Source organism: Gorilla gorilla, chromosome Y (assembly GCF_029281585.2).
Source record: "Gorilla gorilla gorilla isolate KB3781 chromosome Y, NHGRI_mGorGor1-v2.1_pri, whole genome shotgun sequence".
Taxonomy (NCBI): Eukaryota; Metazoa; Chordata; class Mammalia; order Primates; family Hominidae; genus Gorilla; species Gorilla gorilla.
In genome coordinates, this window is record NC_073248.2 from 45,330,215 (window position 1) to 45,346,576 (window position 16,362).

At 61.9% G+C, this 16,362-nt stretch overlaps 1 pseudogene; it reads right to left on the bottom strand.

Moving 5' to 3' along the window:
* Positions 1 to 15,702, bottom strand: part of LOC109026589 (protein Dok-7-like) — a 30,853-nt pseudogene extending 15,151 nt beyond the window's left edge.
* Positions 15,703 to 16,362: the final 660 nt, after the last annotated feature.

The window sequence follows — 16,362 nt, forward strand, 5'->3', positions numbered from 1 at the left end:
CCTACGGGGTGTGCAGCCATCGGTGACCGAATTCCCAGAGCCCTTCCTCTCTCAGGCCAGGGTACCACCGGGGACGAGAACATTCAGCACTGAGCTGCAAAGGCGGGTTCTGTGGGGCCAGCCCCTGTTTGCAGGTTCTGTGGGGCCAGCCCAGTTTGCAGGCTTGTGGGTTCTGTGGGGCCAGCCCGGTTTGCAGGTTTGCAGGTTCTGTGGGGCCAGCCCAGTTTGCGGGCTTGTGGGTTCTGTGGGGCCAGCCCCCATTTGCAGGTTCTGTGGGGCCAGCCTGGTTTGCAGGTTTGCAGGTGGGGCTGCTCTAACAGCTTGCCCCGGAGAGGCAGCAGCGACACAGACGGCCCCACAAGAGTGCCCCCGGCTTTTGAGCAGCCCGGGAAAACGGCACAGTAGCCTCACCCTGGGGAGAAGCACAGCCCCAGGTGTGGGATTGCTTACCAGCGGAAAAGGGGCCACCCACACCTCGGCAGGGATGTGAACCTCCACGGCCTCAGAGGAAAAACATCCAGTGTCCCCATTCCATTATGGCCTAGACAAAATAAGCAGGTCTCCAAGGAAACGGGTCCTCCTGCTGTGCCCCGGCTTAGAGGGTGAGCACGCGGCGCCACCCCGGCCGGCTGCCTGCCCATGCCAAGGAATTCCACAGACAGAATGGAAGGTATGGGTCCCCCTCCTCCAGGCACCCCCAAACCTAGCACACAACAGACAGGACAGGCTGCCCGTGCCAGGACAACTACAGCCTGCAGCTCTGGCTTCCCACACGACAAAGGACAGGGACGCTGGGCCCACCCACTGTGCCCAGCCACCGCCAACCCACTCCCCAGTGGCTCCCGAAGCCCCAGTACTGAACCTCTGGCCTGCCGCAGGGAGGGCCTGGGGGCAGATGGGACCCCGACAGGTGTCCTAGCTCTCCCGGGAACCACCCCCCACCCCACCCCGCTGCACCAGCTCACAGCTGGCGTAGGCAGCGGCCCTGCCCATCCATACTGGCTCTCCAATCCCAGAGGGGCCAAGGCCCTTTGGACTCTGGCTATGGCCCCTGCCAGCCCCAAGGGCCGAGACTCCGGGCCAGCTCTGCCCCACGTGCCTCCTGCAGCTGGCTGTGTATGCCCCCAGTCCGTGGAGCCTAAGCCTCACTGCCCTGTTCCCCTTTCAAGGGTTAGATGTCATCTCCTCAAAGGCCCCAGCAGGGCTGGCTCCTGCCACAAGACCCACTGGGTTTACTCCCAGCGCCCAGCGCAGAAGATGGCAGAACGTGGCACCCAGACGGGCTTGCGCCTGTGCCCCAGCTGGCCTTTGCAGGATGAGGTCCCAGGCGGCCAGTGTGGCCCGTGTCCTTGCCTGTGTTTCCTCCACCCAGACACATCCAGGCTCCACCAGAGCCCCCACCAGTGTGAGCCAAGTGCAGTCCCTCAGTCCTCTCAGCCCCAAACGAGGCCCACAGGAGGTCCCTCTGCCCGCCTTCAGCCCGGCCAATGAGCAGCTGCCCCTCCAGAGAGAAGAGAGGAGGCGTCACACCCTCCGCGGGGACTGCAGGTCCACAGGGCAACCTGGCGCATCTGCACCCAACATGGAAGAAAGTGGAGGGGGTTGCTGGAACAACCTCCTCCTGCAGCAGCCCCGGCAGGCACCTCAGACTCTCTGGGGAGGGCCGGGTGCCTTCCTGCTCCCATTTCCCTCACTCCCCTGGCTGAGGACAGCTCTCAGGCCTTCACAGGCCCAGAGGACTCAGGCCATCCCCACCCACGGCCTGGCCACCTCACTGGGGACATTAGGGCCGCTCTGGGCGGCCCACAGGTGGGGTGGCTGGCATGTCCACCAGGAATTCTTGGTCCAGGAATGTGTTTCTGCGGTGCTTATGCAAGAGCTCACACTCCCCACTGCTAAATGCGTTTGTTCTTTGTTTTTTCCTTTCCATGAAATCTGGATATGAGCGGCTCTGAGGCTATGTGGCCTCAGGCCCCGCCTCGCATCCCTGAACTCTCTCCCTCCAGTGAGGAAGAGCAGAGGTAGCCAAGGCCCAGCCTCGACACTCCACCCTGAGGTTCCTGTAGGCAGAGGACCTCGGACATCGAGCGTGGGGAGACTCCGTCCACCTGCCGGCGCATTCTGGAAATGCCAGCAGGCCAGCCTGCAAGTGGGGTCGGCCGGCCCGAAGCCAGCAGTTCTCGGGGGAAGTGGGGGGTGCTGCTGCTGCCCAGTGACCCCACACATCCGTACTTACAGTACCCACACCTGGTCCCACCTTCAAAGATGAATCCGCTTGGCACGGCCCCGTAGCGCTGGAGGTCGGACAGCTTCCACTGCCCCGTGACAGCCGGGGGGATGTCCCTGGCCAAGACGAGGACATCATTGCAGAGGTGTAGGGTAGCCGGGCCGCTCTCCAACTTGGTGCCTGGAGCCACTGTCACATGGAACCTATGCACTGCGGGCAGGCGGGGCGAGAGGGCATCATGGGTGGGCAGTGTGAGAGGACATCATGGGCGGGTGGGGTGAGAGGGCATCACGGTCAGGCTGGGCGAGAGGGCATCATGGGCAGGCGGGGTGAGAGGGCATCATGGGCAGGCGGGGTGAGAGGGCATCACGGGCAGGCGGGGTGAGAGGACATCACGGGCGGGTGAGGTGAGAGGGCATCACGGGCAGGTGGGGTGAGAGGGCATCATGGCCAGGTGGGGCGAGAGGGCATCATGGGCAGGTGGGGCGAGAGGGCATCATGAGAGGAGGCAACAGGGGCCACTGTGGACAGGTGGGGTGAGAAGGCATCTCAGGAGGAGGCAGCAGGGGCAGGGGCCAGGCTGGGGCAGGTGGGGGCAGCCGCCCAGGTGTCAGCCGGGGAGGCAGCGACAGCAGGATGAGCAAATGGCACTCCTCACAGCCACGAGGGGCACTGGTGGCTGCACTTCTCTCCTTGCCATCCTCCCAGGAACTATCTTTGTTCAGGGGCAAGGAAGTCTCAGAGGGGCCTGACCTCGGACCTCCACCTCCCTCCCCTCCACCACGGAGGTGCTAGGGAGGACAGGGCAGCTGAGTGCCCTGGCTGGGCTCCCACCCCCAGCACCTCCTCTCCAGGAAGGCTCTCTCTCCACAGCTGTGTGGCTCCATCACAGAAGGGGAAACTGAGGCTCAGGGAACCCCCAGCCTCCAGTTCGGGTGTGGAGAGTCTGGAGTCTGCATCGAGGCCCCAGCCTGGCCACGGGAACCTCAGGGCACCACCGGCCCTCTCTCCATCCAGGTGGCCATTCACCCGAACCCTTAGCACCCCCATGGTCCTGTCCACTGGCTCTGCCCAGGCCCCTGCCCCTGAAAGCCTCAGAGACGACAGTGGTCCTGAATGCTGTCCCCGCCTCCCCTGTCTTCCCAGGTCAGCACGCCAGGCAGACAGCAGCCTCCCCACCAGGGGCCCCACCTGCTCCATCTCCAACCCCCAGAGCCAAAGGGACCCCTGTTCCCATCCCACCTCCCCCTTCTCTGCCTCCTCCACCTGCTCCAAGCTGTGGCCTCAGGCGCATCCTTGTCAGGCCACGTTCTATCAAGATGAAACTGCCTGGGCGGTGCCCAGCAGCCTCTGTGCCATGGCCCTGTGCCAGCGGATGAAGGAAGCAGACCCATGCCGCTGAGCCAGGCTGGAGGGAACCCCCAACGGGAGAACTTTCTGGAAAGATGCAGTTCTTCCCTCCTAATGTCTCCTTCCCCTGCGCCCTCCTGCAGAGCCAACCGCACCTCCTCCCACTAAGCTCCCAGCTTCTCTTTCCCCACTCAATGGAGCAGGAGGGGCTGCTGCCTTGGGGCCAAGACTGGGGGAGCGGGACACTCACCTCCAAGGCCAAAGAACTCAGCCATCAAGGGCGAGGATATTTTAATCAGTATTTTAAAAAGTAAAGTTATGCAGAGTCCATGCTGATCAAAATAGCAAGTTTTTTTGTGTTTGTTTTTTTGAGACAGGGTCTCACTCTGTCGCCCAGGCTGGAGGGCAGTGGCACAACCTCAGGTCACCGCAACTTCCACCTCCCAGCTCTTTTTTTTTTTTTGAGATGGAGTCTTACTCTGTTGCCCAGGCTGGAGTGCAATGACGCGATCTCAGCTCATTGCAACCTCTGCCTCCCATGTTCAAGCGATTCTCTTGTCTCAGCCTCCTGAGTAGCTGGGATTACATGTGCCCACCACCACACCAGGCTAATTTTTCTATTTTTAGTAGAGACGGGGTTTCACTATGTTGGCCAGGCTGGTCTTGAACTCCTGACCTCAGGTGATCTGCCCGCCTTGGCCTCCCAAAGCACAAGGTTTACAGGCATGAGCCACTGCACCTGGCCATCATTTTTGTATTTTTAGTAGAGACGAGGTTTCGCCACGTTGCCCAGGGTGGTCTGGTCTCTATCTCCTGGGCTCAGGTGATCCACCCACCTCAGCCACCCGAAGTACTGGAATTACAGGTATGAGCCACCGCGCCCAGCCTAAAATAGCAAGTTTTTAAAGCGAGGGCAGCTGGGGCTGCTGGGATTATTGGGTGGGTGCCAGGGTAGGACCAGGACTCAACTCAGTGGACATTCTACTGTTTTGCTCATTATGGGGTTTTGGCACTGATTTTGGTTTCTTAGGAGATGCAGGATTATGCTTGCTCTGCCGCTGAGTGCCCAGGGCCCCATCACCACCCACCTCTGCTCACAGCCCCAGGGCAGCTCAGCCCCCAGAGGCCCCCAGGCACCCATTCGAAGCCCCTGCAGGGCTGGGACTGACATTCCACCTCTTCCTGGGCCGGTTCCGCAGGGGAGCACTCCCTTCCCCTCCCTCTCCCCTCCCTCTCCCCTCCCTCTATTCCCTCCCTCCCTCCCATCCTGTTTTGGGGGGAAGCTGGGGTGGGACCGCCCAGCCTGGGGCTCTCCTTCCTACCCAGGCTCTGGGCTCCACTGTCCAGTGTAGGAAGCAAAGGGCAGGGCTTTGGGAAGCCAGGTCCCTCCAAAGGCCACCAGCTTGGGTTAAAGGCTCCAGTTGTAACTAACAGTCAGGCTAGGGAGCTCTAAAGACACCATAGCCCAGCAGACTCCCCCTCCCAAACCCTCGTGGGCACCCCCAGGCTGGAGCTCAGTCCACCCTAAGGCACCCATGAATGTCCCATCTTCCTGCACGGTTCCCTGGAGCCACTCCCACCTCCGCAGCCCATGTTGGTGAGGGGCCCCGGCACACCTGAACAGGGAGCCCCCGCCCGGCCCCGGCCCCTGTCACTCACCCTCGCTGAGCGCATAGCGGATCCGGGCATCCCACGCACACATGGCCTCGTGGCTGTCAAAGCCCAGCATGATGGCCTGGGACAGGCAGACAATGGCCAGCGTGTGGGCCAGGCCCTCGTAGAGCAGGCCGGGCTCCAGCCCGCAGATGTCCTCTAGCGTCAGGCTGCTGCGCTCCCACAGGCCCTTGGTATGCTCCGACTTGTCCTTGTAGACCAGCATCAGCAGGCAGTCTGCAAGGAGCGTGGCCATCAGGGACGCCAGCCAACACCGCCTGCCTGCACCCTTGGCGTCCCCGGGGAGGCCGTGACAGTGCAGAGACCCGGGCTGGTGTCATGACCTCAAGCCAGCCACTCAGCCATGCCAAGGCTTCGACTCCCGGCATACAAAATGGGGCGATCCCCTCCCCTTGCAAGACCCACGGGCTGCAAGAGCAGAAATGAACTCAGAATATTCATGTCTGTGCCCGGCCCCCGACGCTGGCTCCCATGACTCGGTTCTGGACCTTCACCTGCGGATTTGCCCTGTCCCAGGCCCTGGAGCGCCCTGGGCCACACTGAGGGCTGCAGGATCTGTGGTCAGGGGCTTGGGGGCCCAGCGTGGGGCCTGCCCGGTGGCTGTGGCCTCCTGCCCTGGTTCTGCCAGCCCGCTCCTATCCTGCCGCCCTGCCAGCCACACCTGTGCCCACTCCCTGCTGCTTCGAGACCCACCGCCCCTCCTGGTTCCTTTAGTTCTCAGGGTGTGGCTGAGCTTCAGCCCCAGGGAGTAGGGGAGGTCAATGGGCCTTGGGTCCCATCCCCATCCACCCGGCCACTGCCCAGCTCAGCAGGCCCTAGTCTCTTCCTCGGCTGCTGGGGACCTGCCTGCGTTCTGCCTCCCGGACCCTCCAGGGCAACTCGGGTCCCCGTCCCCACCCCCACCTTCCCATTTTCCAACGTCACTGTCACCACAAGCAACCGGCTGGTGCCATCCACTCCACCAGGTGCAGCTCAAACCTGGCACAGCACAGTCCCTGTGTGGCCTTGGGTGAACCACCTGGCCCGGGGACACTCCTGTGAATGGCGGGGGCAGCAGGTCTGCCTGAGAGAGCAGAGAGGATGGCGCAGGAAGACTCCCGGCCCTCCCGCCACGGCTCCAGGCTTGACGACCAGGCCTCCTCCCACCTAGGCCCCGGCAGCTGGGCTCCAGGATACCCGGCTTCGGCGAGGGTGTAGGTTTTGGGACCTCATACAAACACCCCAAATCCCTGTGAGCATGCAGGAGGGGATGGGGGAGAATGTCCCCGAAGAGGATTGCAGAATGACATGTCATCTGAAGCTCTGAAAAGCAGGTGCTCACTCTTCACACAGGCCCTGCAAAGCCACATGAGAACCAAAATCCCAAATGAATTTGACGCAGACACTCATTTTTGCAATGGAGTCCAGAGCAGACATGGTGCTCAGCTTCCCTCCCCAGCCGTGCCCACCTCCCCGGGCCACATGGCCACAGCCCGCAGAGCCAGGGTGTCTGTGTGACCACAGGGGCCAGCGGTCAGCAAGCTTCCTCTGCAAGGGGCCAGAGGGCAAGCATGCAGCTTTCAGGGCCACACAGGCTCTGCGGCCACTGCTCAGCACCGCCACCCTTGCTGCCTGAAAGCAGCCTCAGACCATGTGTAGACCCGTGGGCGCAGCTGCATGCCGGGAAACTTGATTCACAAAAGCAAGGCGCGGTGTGGGCGCGGCGACAGGGCGTTCACTTTCCATTGGAGGATCTGTCCACAGTGTCTGAAACGTTTACAGCTAGAAAAAAGCTAGGCATTCCCAATTTGAGAAAGAAGCCCCCTCATTCCCGCACCTACAGAACTCCGCCTGCCCAGCTGAGGCTTTCCAGACAATCTACTGGCCCCCTCTGGAAACTCCAAGGCAGGAAGCAGGACGCCCGGCCCCAAGAGAGAAATCAAACACAGCGGTGTAATCGGAATTCGCTGTAACAGCAATGTCCCCCAAATGCAAAGTCCCCCAAATGCAATGTCCCCCAAATGCATCACCAGAGCACCCAAGAAATGACGGTGTGTGGGAACAGCATGAACACGGTTGGCTCCGCGCAGGATGGGGGCCCCAGGGCCACTTGAGCCGGAGGACAGCCCACAGTGTCCACCCTCTGCAGTTGAAGTGTGTTGTGAGATCGCTGCAGGGGCCCGGGCCGCCTCTGCCTCGGGGGACCCTAAAAAGCTGAGCCACACCCATGTGGAAACTTCCACTGAGGATAATCACGCACCACACAGACCACCCCTTCACTCCCTTCCCCTAAGGGGCAAGGCCCCTGGGAATCCCTGCTCTGACCTCCCAGCTGCATGGCCTTGGGATCTTGGCCTCAGTTTCCTCATCTGTGACCTGGGGACAGTGGCACCCCCACCTGCAGCAATGCCGTAAGGACCATCTGCAGGAAGGTGTGGAGGCCCTGTGTGCAGTAAGCACTCAGTACATGCTTGCATATTCAGGTACACATCTGTCTGCATTACCAGCTGTAAGGCCAGACCGGCTTCCCTGCAATCTGGCTGCCCACGCACAGAGGGACCAGGTGACCCATGGCTCACCCTGAGTGCTCAGCAAGGGGCACACACTGGCCAACCATCCACCACCTTCCACCTCGAGGGCCTCAGTTTCCTCGGAGCCTTGGTGGGCTGATCACCCAGAAGTCAGGCAGGGACCTTTCCTCCCCTGTGGCTCTGCTCTGTGGTGGTGGCACCTTGGCCACACCCTGGCAGACAGCTCCGGCACCTGATGACAACCAGTTCCTTCCATTGCCCCCAACAAGCACCTCCTTTGTTCAACAAGTTACATTCCCAATAATACAGTCAGGACTGGGGTCAGGAGCTTGCCTGTAAAGAGCCCGACGTCACCCTTTTGGCTTGATTGAGCTTTAAGTCTCCTTTACCATACTTAGCTGGAAAGCAGCCACAGATGACACGTGTGGGAATGGCTGCGAGCCAATAAAACTTTATTTACAAAAACAGGTTCCGGCAGGATTTGGCCCAGAGACCACAGTGAGCTGACTCCTGGCCAGGAGTTGAATTTGCCACAACGGCTTCTCACACCTTCTACAAGCCAGCCGGCCCCACCCTAGACGTCTACCCCTGCAAGGCTGGTGGTGGCGCGCATGCTGAACCCATGCTCGACCCTCAGACCTTTTTCTGATTCACGGACGCCACCCCTCGGCCTGATTTTTCTGGACTCTGTCTACAAACGCAGACTCACACCCTGCACCTTGGGAACGCCTGAGAATCCAGGAGCACTTACGTGGAGGGGCTGAGCGTGGCCCCCAGCAAGACGTGTCCACTCCCGGCCCCGGAACCTGTATGTCCTTATTTGGGAACAGGGTTTCTGCATATGTAATCGAGTTCACGATCCTGGATTATCTGAACGCAGCAGCAAGTGTCCTTGTAAGGGGCAGAACAGGAGGCGCAGACACAGGGAAGGTCACCTGAATGGGGACGGAGGCAGGGACTGGAGCACTGAGGCCACAGCCAAGGGACACCTGTGTCTAGCAGGAGCTGGGAGAGGCAGGAAGGAGCCCCTCTGGGAAGCCTGGAGGGAGCGTGGCCCTACGGCCCCCTCGACTGCAGAGCTCTAACTCCCAGGACTCAGTGGGTGAATTCTCGTTGTTTGAAGGCCCAGCTGTGGTGCTTTCTTCTGTCGGCCACAGGAAACTGACGACCACCCAAACCACCGATTTCATTTTCAAACATGAACAGAAGCGGAGAGGTCAGAGCTGGGGTCCCACTCGCCCCTCCTGCCTGGCGGAAGCTTCTCCGGCAGCTGACGCCCACCCCCTCATGCTCAGGCCGCCCTCTCCTCATCACTGACAATAAATCGATCCTGTTTTTAAAGTGCATCTCTCGGGGAGTGCCAGGGGGCAAAGCGCTGCAGGAACTGGAACCAGAGAGATGGAAGCTCCAGGCCCAGGGCTGAGACCAAGCCAGGTCAAGGCCGGGACACCAGAGCCCCAGGATGCAGCGGCTCTCCCTGGGACACAGCACGTGTGCCGGGGAGACACAGGTCTGAGGGACTCAGGAGTGGATGGCCACCGGCCAGCTCCCTGGGCGCCAGGCCCAGAGGGCCCCAGCCACACCCTCCCAGGAGGCCTGGGCACCTGGGGGTCTCTCACCCAGCGGCTGAGGAAGCACTATCTGCCCTGCCCACCCACCCTCCGGCTGGGGGTCTCTTGCCCGGCGGCTGAGGAACCACCATCAGCCCTGCCCACCCACCCTCTGGCTGCGGGCATTGGCTGCAACCTGGCCAGGGAAGGCTTTTGCAGAACTTGGAGGGTTCCCGGGGCTCTGGCAGGCAGCACTGGGCTGGGTGGAGGGCACCGGGTCGTGATGGTGAAAGGAGACAAACGAGGAAGAGGCACCAGGAGAGGCCAACCAAGGCACAGAGACCATGTGGAACAAGCAGGCACACACGCACACTCTCACACACACACTCATACAGGCACACTCACGGACACACACACACATACATGCACACTCATACACACAGACACATACACGCACACTCACACAGATGTGCACACACACTCATACACGCATGCATACACAGGCACACTCACAGGCACACACACACTAATACATGCACACACACTCAGACATGCACTCATACACAGGCACACTCATACACGCACACTCACACACACATGCATACACAGGCACACGTACACTCATACAGGCACCACACATACACGTGCACAAAAGCACGCACACTCATACACACACTTATACACACACAGACATGCACACTCATACACAGGCACACTCACATGCACACACACAGAGGCATGCACACTCATGCACACAAACATACACGCACACACACACTCCTACATGCATACACACACAGGCACACACAGACATACATGAACACACACAGGCACACATACATGCACACACACGCACACAGACACACACAGGCACACATACAGGCACACACACTCATACAGACACATACACAGGCACACATACATGCACACACACAGGCACGCACACTCATACACACAGACACACAGACACAGGCACATACACTCATACATGCACACACACACAGGCACATGCACACTCATACATGCACACACACACAAAGCACGCACACGCCAATACATGCACACTGACAGACAAGCACACACATTCATACATGCTCACACAGGCACACTCACACTCATACACTCACACAAGTCACACACTCATACACACACACGCACATGCACACTCATACATGCACACAGAGGCACACTCATACATGCATACACAGGCACACAGACACACTTGTACATGTACATTCACACACAGGCACACACACTGCTGCACACCCATGCAGACACCGGCACACACTTGCACACACAGACACATGCACACAGACAAGCATTTGAGCTCACACACAGACACACACTCACACACACAGGTATTCACACGCATGTGCACACGTGCACACACTCCCACAGGTATTCACATGCACACGCACACACACTTGCACACATACACCCCTACACAGGTATTCACATGCACGCACACACACTTGCGTGCACACACCCCCACACACAGGTATTCACATGCACGCACACACACACTTGCACACACACCCACACACAGGTATTCACATGCACACACACACGTGGACACAGACATGTGCTTGCACTCATGCTTGTGCACACACACACAGAAACGTGCACTCATGCACTCAGTGCTGGGGTCTGAATCTGAAATTCCAGTGTTGAAATCTTCACCCCCAAGGCGATGGGTTAGGTGGTGGGGCCTTTGGGATGCGATGAGGTCATCAGGGTGGAGCCTCAAGAATGGGACCAGTACCTGATGAGGGGGCTCCAGTGCGCTTCCTCCCCCTACACCATATAAGGACAGAGAAAGCGCCACCTATGCAGCAGGACATGGTCCTTACGAGACACCCAGGACGCGGATCCTCACCAGACACCCAGGCTGCCTTGATCTTGGACCTCCAGCCCCCAGAACCGTGAGCAGTGACTGGCTGTTGTCTGAGCTACCCAGGCTGTGGCATTCGCTAAGAGCCGCCTGAGCTAAGACAGCCACATAAGCCCACACTCACACATTCACTCTTACACACTCACCCAAATGCTCACACTTGCTCACACGTGCACACGCTGCCACGGTGTGTACAGGTGCACATGTATATCCTCACACACACGCACGTGCACACACGCTCCCCCTGCATTCACCTCCACAGCCACAGGGAAACGAGGAATCCAGGATGAGCCCTGGGACTTGGGTGGGGGAGGGATGCCTGGGGACCCTTCTGGGGTGGGGTCTGGGGTGGGGGGGTCTTCCCTGGACACGTGGGGCTGAGAAGCCCACCAGACACCGGGCGTCGATGCACACAGGCAGTTGGACGCAGGCTTCTGGAGATGTAAAAATAACTGTGGAGTCATGAGCACACGGAAGGCCTTACAGCCAGGGCGGAGAGCCGGGGAGGGTGGGAGGGAAGAAGGAGGAGGGGGAGAAGCCACAGGGAAGATGGAGTGAGTAGGCGTGGTGACCAAGGGAAGGCAGGGGCGTGTGTGGGCCGGGGACGCAGTGGGGGGGGTCCCCGCCCACACTGAACACGATGGGAGTCCGCAGAAGTGGCTGCGGGACAGCCTTTGGAGGTCACAGTGACCTTGAGGCTGTGCCCTTAGCAACGCAGGTGGTAGCCGCCTGAGGGGACCCTGCTGGGGGTGCAGCAGCCTGGAGCCGCCCCCAGAAGCTGGGCAGGAGCAAGGGGGGCGTCCATCGACCAGGCCGGCCTGCTGATGCCTCCTCGGGCCAGGCCACAGCCAGGACACACGAGACCAAGATCCAGTGCCTAGCCCTGGACCCATTCACAATCTGGTTCGGGAAGGAAACGCGTGAGGGTGCCCCTGTCCGGCACAGGTGTTGGAGGTGTGGTGCAGGTGGGTCCCCCAGACCACAGACATCACCAAGGGCAGCCCAGGACAAGGCTCCAGATGCCAGGGCCAGGCCCCCGCGCCCACCTCTCCATCGCCCTCAAGAGCCCTGTGAGTAGACGAGGACGCAGGTGGGGAAGGAGCCGTCCCAGGTCACCGCTCCCACATGTGGAGCTGAGAGCTGCACCCCAGCTCTCTGATTCCCTGTTCTGACGTGGGGGCTGAGGGAAGGTCGCCCTGTTCTTGATGTTTCTATGGGGAGAGGATAACTGGCCACCACCCACGCCCGGTCTTCAGCTCGGAGCTGGGATGTCAGCCCCAGTCCGTTGGGGCAGGAGCCAGACATACAGGAAATCCACCACCAGGAGGCTCTGCTCGGGAAGGGCCGACCCAGTGTCCACCCCCAGCCCCTCGTTAGCAGGGGAGCTGTGGAGGGCAGGGCCCCAGGACAGCACTAGCCGTGGGGCAGCTCCGGGGCTCACAGGGCACCTGCCAGGGGGCTCCCGGCTCCTGCGCCGTCTCCGTGGGGTCCCTCCTGCAGGCCGGGCTCAGTCCCACCAGGCTGCCTTTGAGGGCGATGCAGAACTGGGAACCCTGCCCTCCGGGAACTCAGCATTAGAACCGAGAGCAGGGATAGGGGAGACTAAGCAAGGGCCCAGCCATCAGCCCGGGGGCAGGCGCAGAACTTCCATCCAGCTTTGAGGGGCAAGGTTTGGGTTGGTTGGGGGGAACTGGGCTCTGCCCAGCAGTCCGTGTCTTGGGCCAGATCCCTTGGGTTTCTGAGCTTCAGCTTCCCCCCACCATGGTGACTCCAAGACCCTGCCAGCTCCAGGACTCGGGCCCTCCTGGTGGCTTTTCTGAGCTGGATGAAGCCCCCAGGGGCAGCCCCTGTGGGAAGCAGGCCCCCTCAAGTGTCTGGCCCGGGGCCACACCCTCCACAGGATGTCAAGAACACTTTCCTCACCACCCCCAGCCGCTGCACCAGGGAGGAAGAAGAGAGGGGCTGGGCCAGGCACCGCTGGCATGCAGGGCCACCAGCAGTGAGTCCTGGGCCACGACTGGACACAGACCACCCTCCTCCCCCGGGGCCCTGCCCAGAGAGGGGACGCAGACACGCATTCCACAGTGAGGACGCGGTGGAGACCTCAAGGAACGTGGTCCCACTGCAGGGCACCCTGCAGTCCCACACCGAGGCAGACGGCCCGACGTCCACTGGCCATGCCGGGCGCTGCGGCTGAGCAGCCCTTTGATAAAAGGGTTTCCCTTTCATTCGCTAAACCTTGTCATAACAGAAAGACGTGCTCACGATTGAGAAAAACGCAAGGAGGAGAAAGGAGCCAGTGGAAAAGGTGCACATCGGGGCCCTTCCCAGAAGGAAATCACCACTGGTAACAAAAAGAACCCTGCCTGTCTTACAAGGAAGCAGACGGGACCCTTCCTCTCTCCCTCACACCAGGAGCGCAGGGTCTGTGCTGTCTGCTCCTCCAGGGCTGGGGCCTGCTCCCTCCACGCCGGGCCCATCCACAAGGGAGGTGGTCTCCAGCGCTGAGCGGGAAGGCAGCTGGGTGAAGGCAAAGGGGGCAGCATGCAGGGAGGCTTATGAGGGGTGGGGGGAAGAGACATCAGGGCCTCTGAGCAGAGAGGAGGTGCCAGGCTGGCCTGGTCAGGGTGGGGAGGTGGGCATGAGAACTCCCCTCTGTCCCATCCCCTCATCTGACCGACCTCTGGGCAACCCCACAGGGTGTCAGTTTCAACCCTAGGCTGCTGGAGTGACCAACACAGAAAGCAGGTGTCCAAAGCAATGGGTCCCAGGCCAGTGAGTCAGTGGGTGCTAGGGACACCTGGCTGCAAGGCTTGGAATGAACATCCACCCAGAGGGGGCATGGCACCTTCCACTACCCCACATCACCTCCCACGCCAGCCCCACAAGGCTGCAGATCTCAACTGCGCGGGATACGGGATAACCCAGCAGACGCTCGGGAGCCACCATGTTCACCTACAGACTCACAGATTGTCCCACCTGGGGGACCCATTGCAAACTCCTGTCACTCCACTCAGGCACTCACCGGCCGGGGGATCACGTCCTCTTGAGGCTGGCAGGCCCTGCCTCCTGGGACTGTCTGATTCAGAAAGAAAATCCCTCCAAGAGGGACAAAGACCTCTCCCCCAACACTCCTCTTTGGGGGCTGCTGTCCCGGGTGCCTTCCTGGGCTGCGGCCTCTCTGGAGGGTCTGCACTGGCTCCAGCCCAGCACCGTCCACCAAGCATCACCTGCCCCACCACGGCCCCGACCCAGCCACAGCTGACTAAAGCCTGTCATCCGCCCAGCCTGGCAGGGCCTCTCACTCTGCCCAGACCCCATCCCTTCCTATACCAGGTCCCCTGCAGCCCCGGAGGACAAAGACGCCCTCCCAGGCTCTGTTGGTGCCCCCACAGCTCCAGGCAGGAGGTCTGGGCACGGAGGGCTGAGTGCAGAAGTGACCAGCGTGCAGTCCAGGCCCTGCAAGGGGAGGCGGAGGCAGGCAGGAAGTGCTTTCCTCCAGGACCACCTGAGGCCCTGCAGAGGGGACGCAGGAGGCATCCCTGCCCCACACCCTCCCTGGGAGTCACAGACACCCGTCCTGGAGGGCGCTCTGGCAGCCCCCTGGCATACAGCCCCCCATGCACGCAGGCCGAGCATCCCACCCAGACCCGGGCCTGGCCGGCTTCGCCGCACCTGTCCTCTGGAGCAGCTGCAGGCCTGGCTCAGCCCTCCCTACAGGCCCAGCGCTGCAGGCGGCCTGGGCTGCCAGACCTGGGGGCTCCGTGCTGACCCTCCCCAAGCTGGGGTGCTGGCTCAGGGCGGGGACTGCGGGGGACCCCTGCCTCCTCCCAGAGGACTTTTCCCCCAGCAATGTGGCAGTCACTCTGCCCTGCTCCACCGCAGCCCAGCCTCTCCTCTGCCTGGGAGGGGTCCAGGGTCAGCGCTAACCCACGCAGCACCCCTGGAGGCTGGGTTCGGGCGCCCTGCTCTGAGCGTTTCCACAAGCACAGCTCAACCCTCAGGCATGTGGGGCTTTGCTTCTGGGGGGCCCCTTGCTGCTCTGCTGGGGGGCTCAGGGCCTGCGTCCCCTCCGCCTACAGGGCCACCAGGCAGCCCCCTCGGGCCTCAGTCTGCCCTGCTGGAAAGAGGGTTCTTCCGTCCAGGGCCCCCACCTGCGCTCCCAGGGGCGCCGTGGGGTCCGGGTCCGCGCGGGGCTCTCGGGTTTCCCGGCGGGGTGACAGCGGCGGCGATTTTGGGCAAGCTGGCATTACTGCCCCGGGCCTCGGTAACCCGTGTCGCTAGGCCCCCCGCGCCCACCATCCCCCGCCCACCCCGCTCACCTGCCACGGGCGACGGCTTGCGCAGCACCAGCCACTTACTCTTCCACTGCGGGGACAGGGGGGAGCGTGAGCCGCCGCCCGCGCCCGCCCCCCCCCCGCGCCCCCGACGCGCCCCGACCTTCTTGCCGTCCCGCAGCTTGACCTGGCCCTCCTCCACCAGCGCCGCCTCGGTCATCTTCTGTCATGGCTCCGCGCCGCCGCGCTCGCCCCGGCGCCCCAGCCCAGGGTCACTTTCAAAATAGCTCCCAGGGCCCTGGTCTGGGCCAGGAGGGCGGGCCCGCGGGCAGGGCGGCGACATCGGCGACTCCAGGGCCGGCGCGGGCGGGGCTCCTTCTCCTGCGGGCGGCTCCCCCACCCCCACGGGCCCCTCTGGCCCCACTGTCCCGCGGCGGCCACTGGAGCCGCCCGCCCTCTGGAGCAAGCGCACCATCTGGGCTCAGACGCTCAGACCAGCGCCTGGGGCGGGGGGTCGGGCGGGGACTTCTTTTTCAAAAAGCAGAGAAAACCACCCAGCAGACATCAGCCCGGCTCTGGGCACTGCTCCCAACTTTGAAGTTGGTCTTCAAACAATCTGGCTTCCCAGACTGGCATCTGCCCCTCCCACTACCCCAGGGGTCACCAGACACCCCGACAACAGACTGGCCACGGGCAGCCCAGGCCCAGGATGCTCTTACATCCCCAGGCTTCCCCCACACTGAGGTGACCCCTCCCCAGGCAGGCAGTAGGGGTCCAGGAGCCCCTGGCAGCCTCTGTCTCTTCCTCCATTTCTGTTCCCATTAAAAGCCTGCAGGGACCCCAGTGCAGGTGGGCGGGTCCAGGACCCACATTGCCGCCTCGG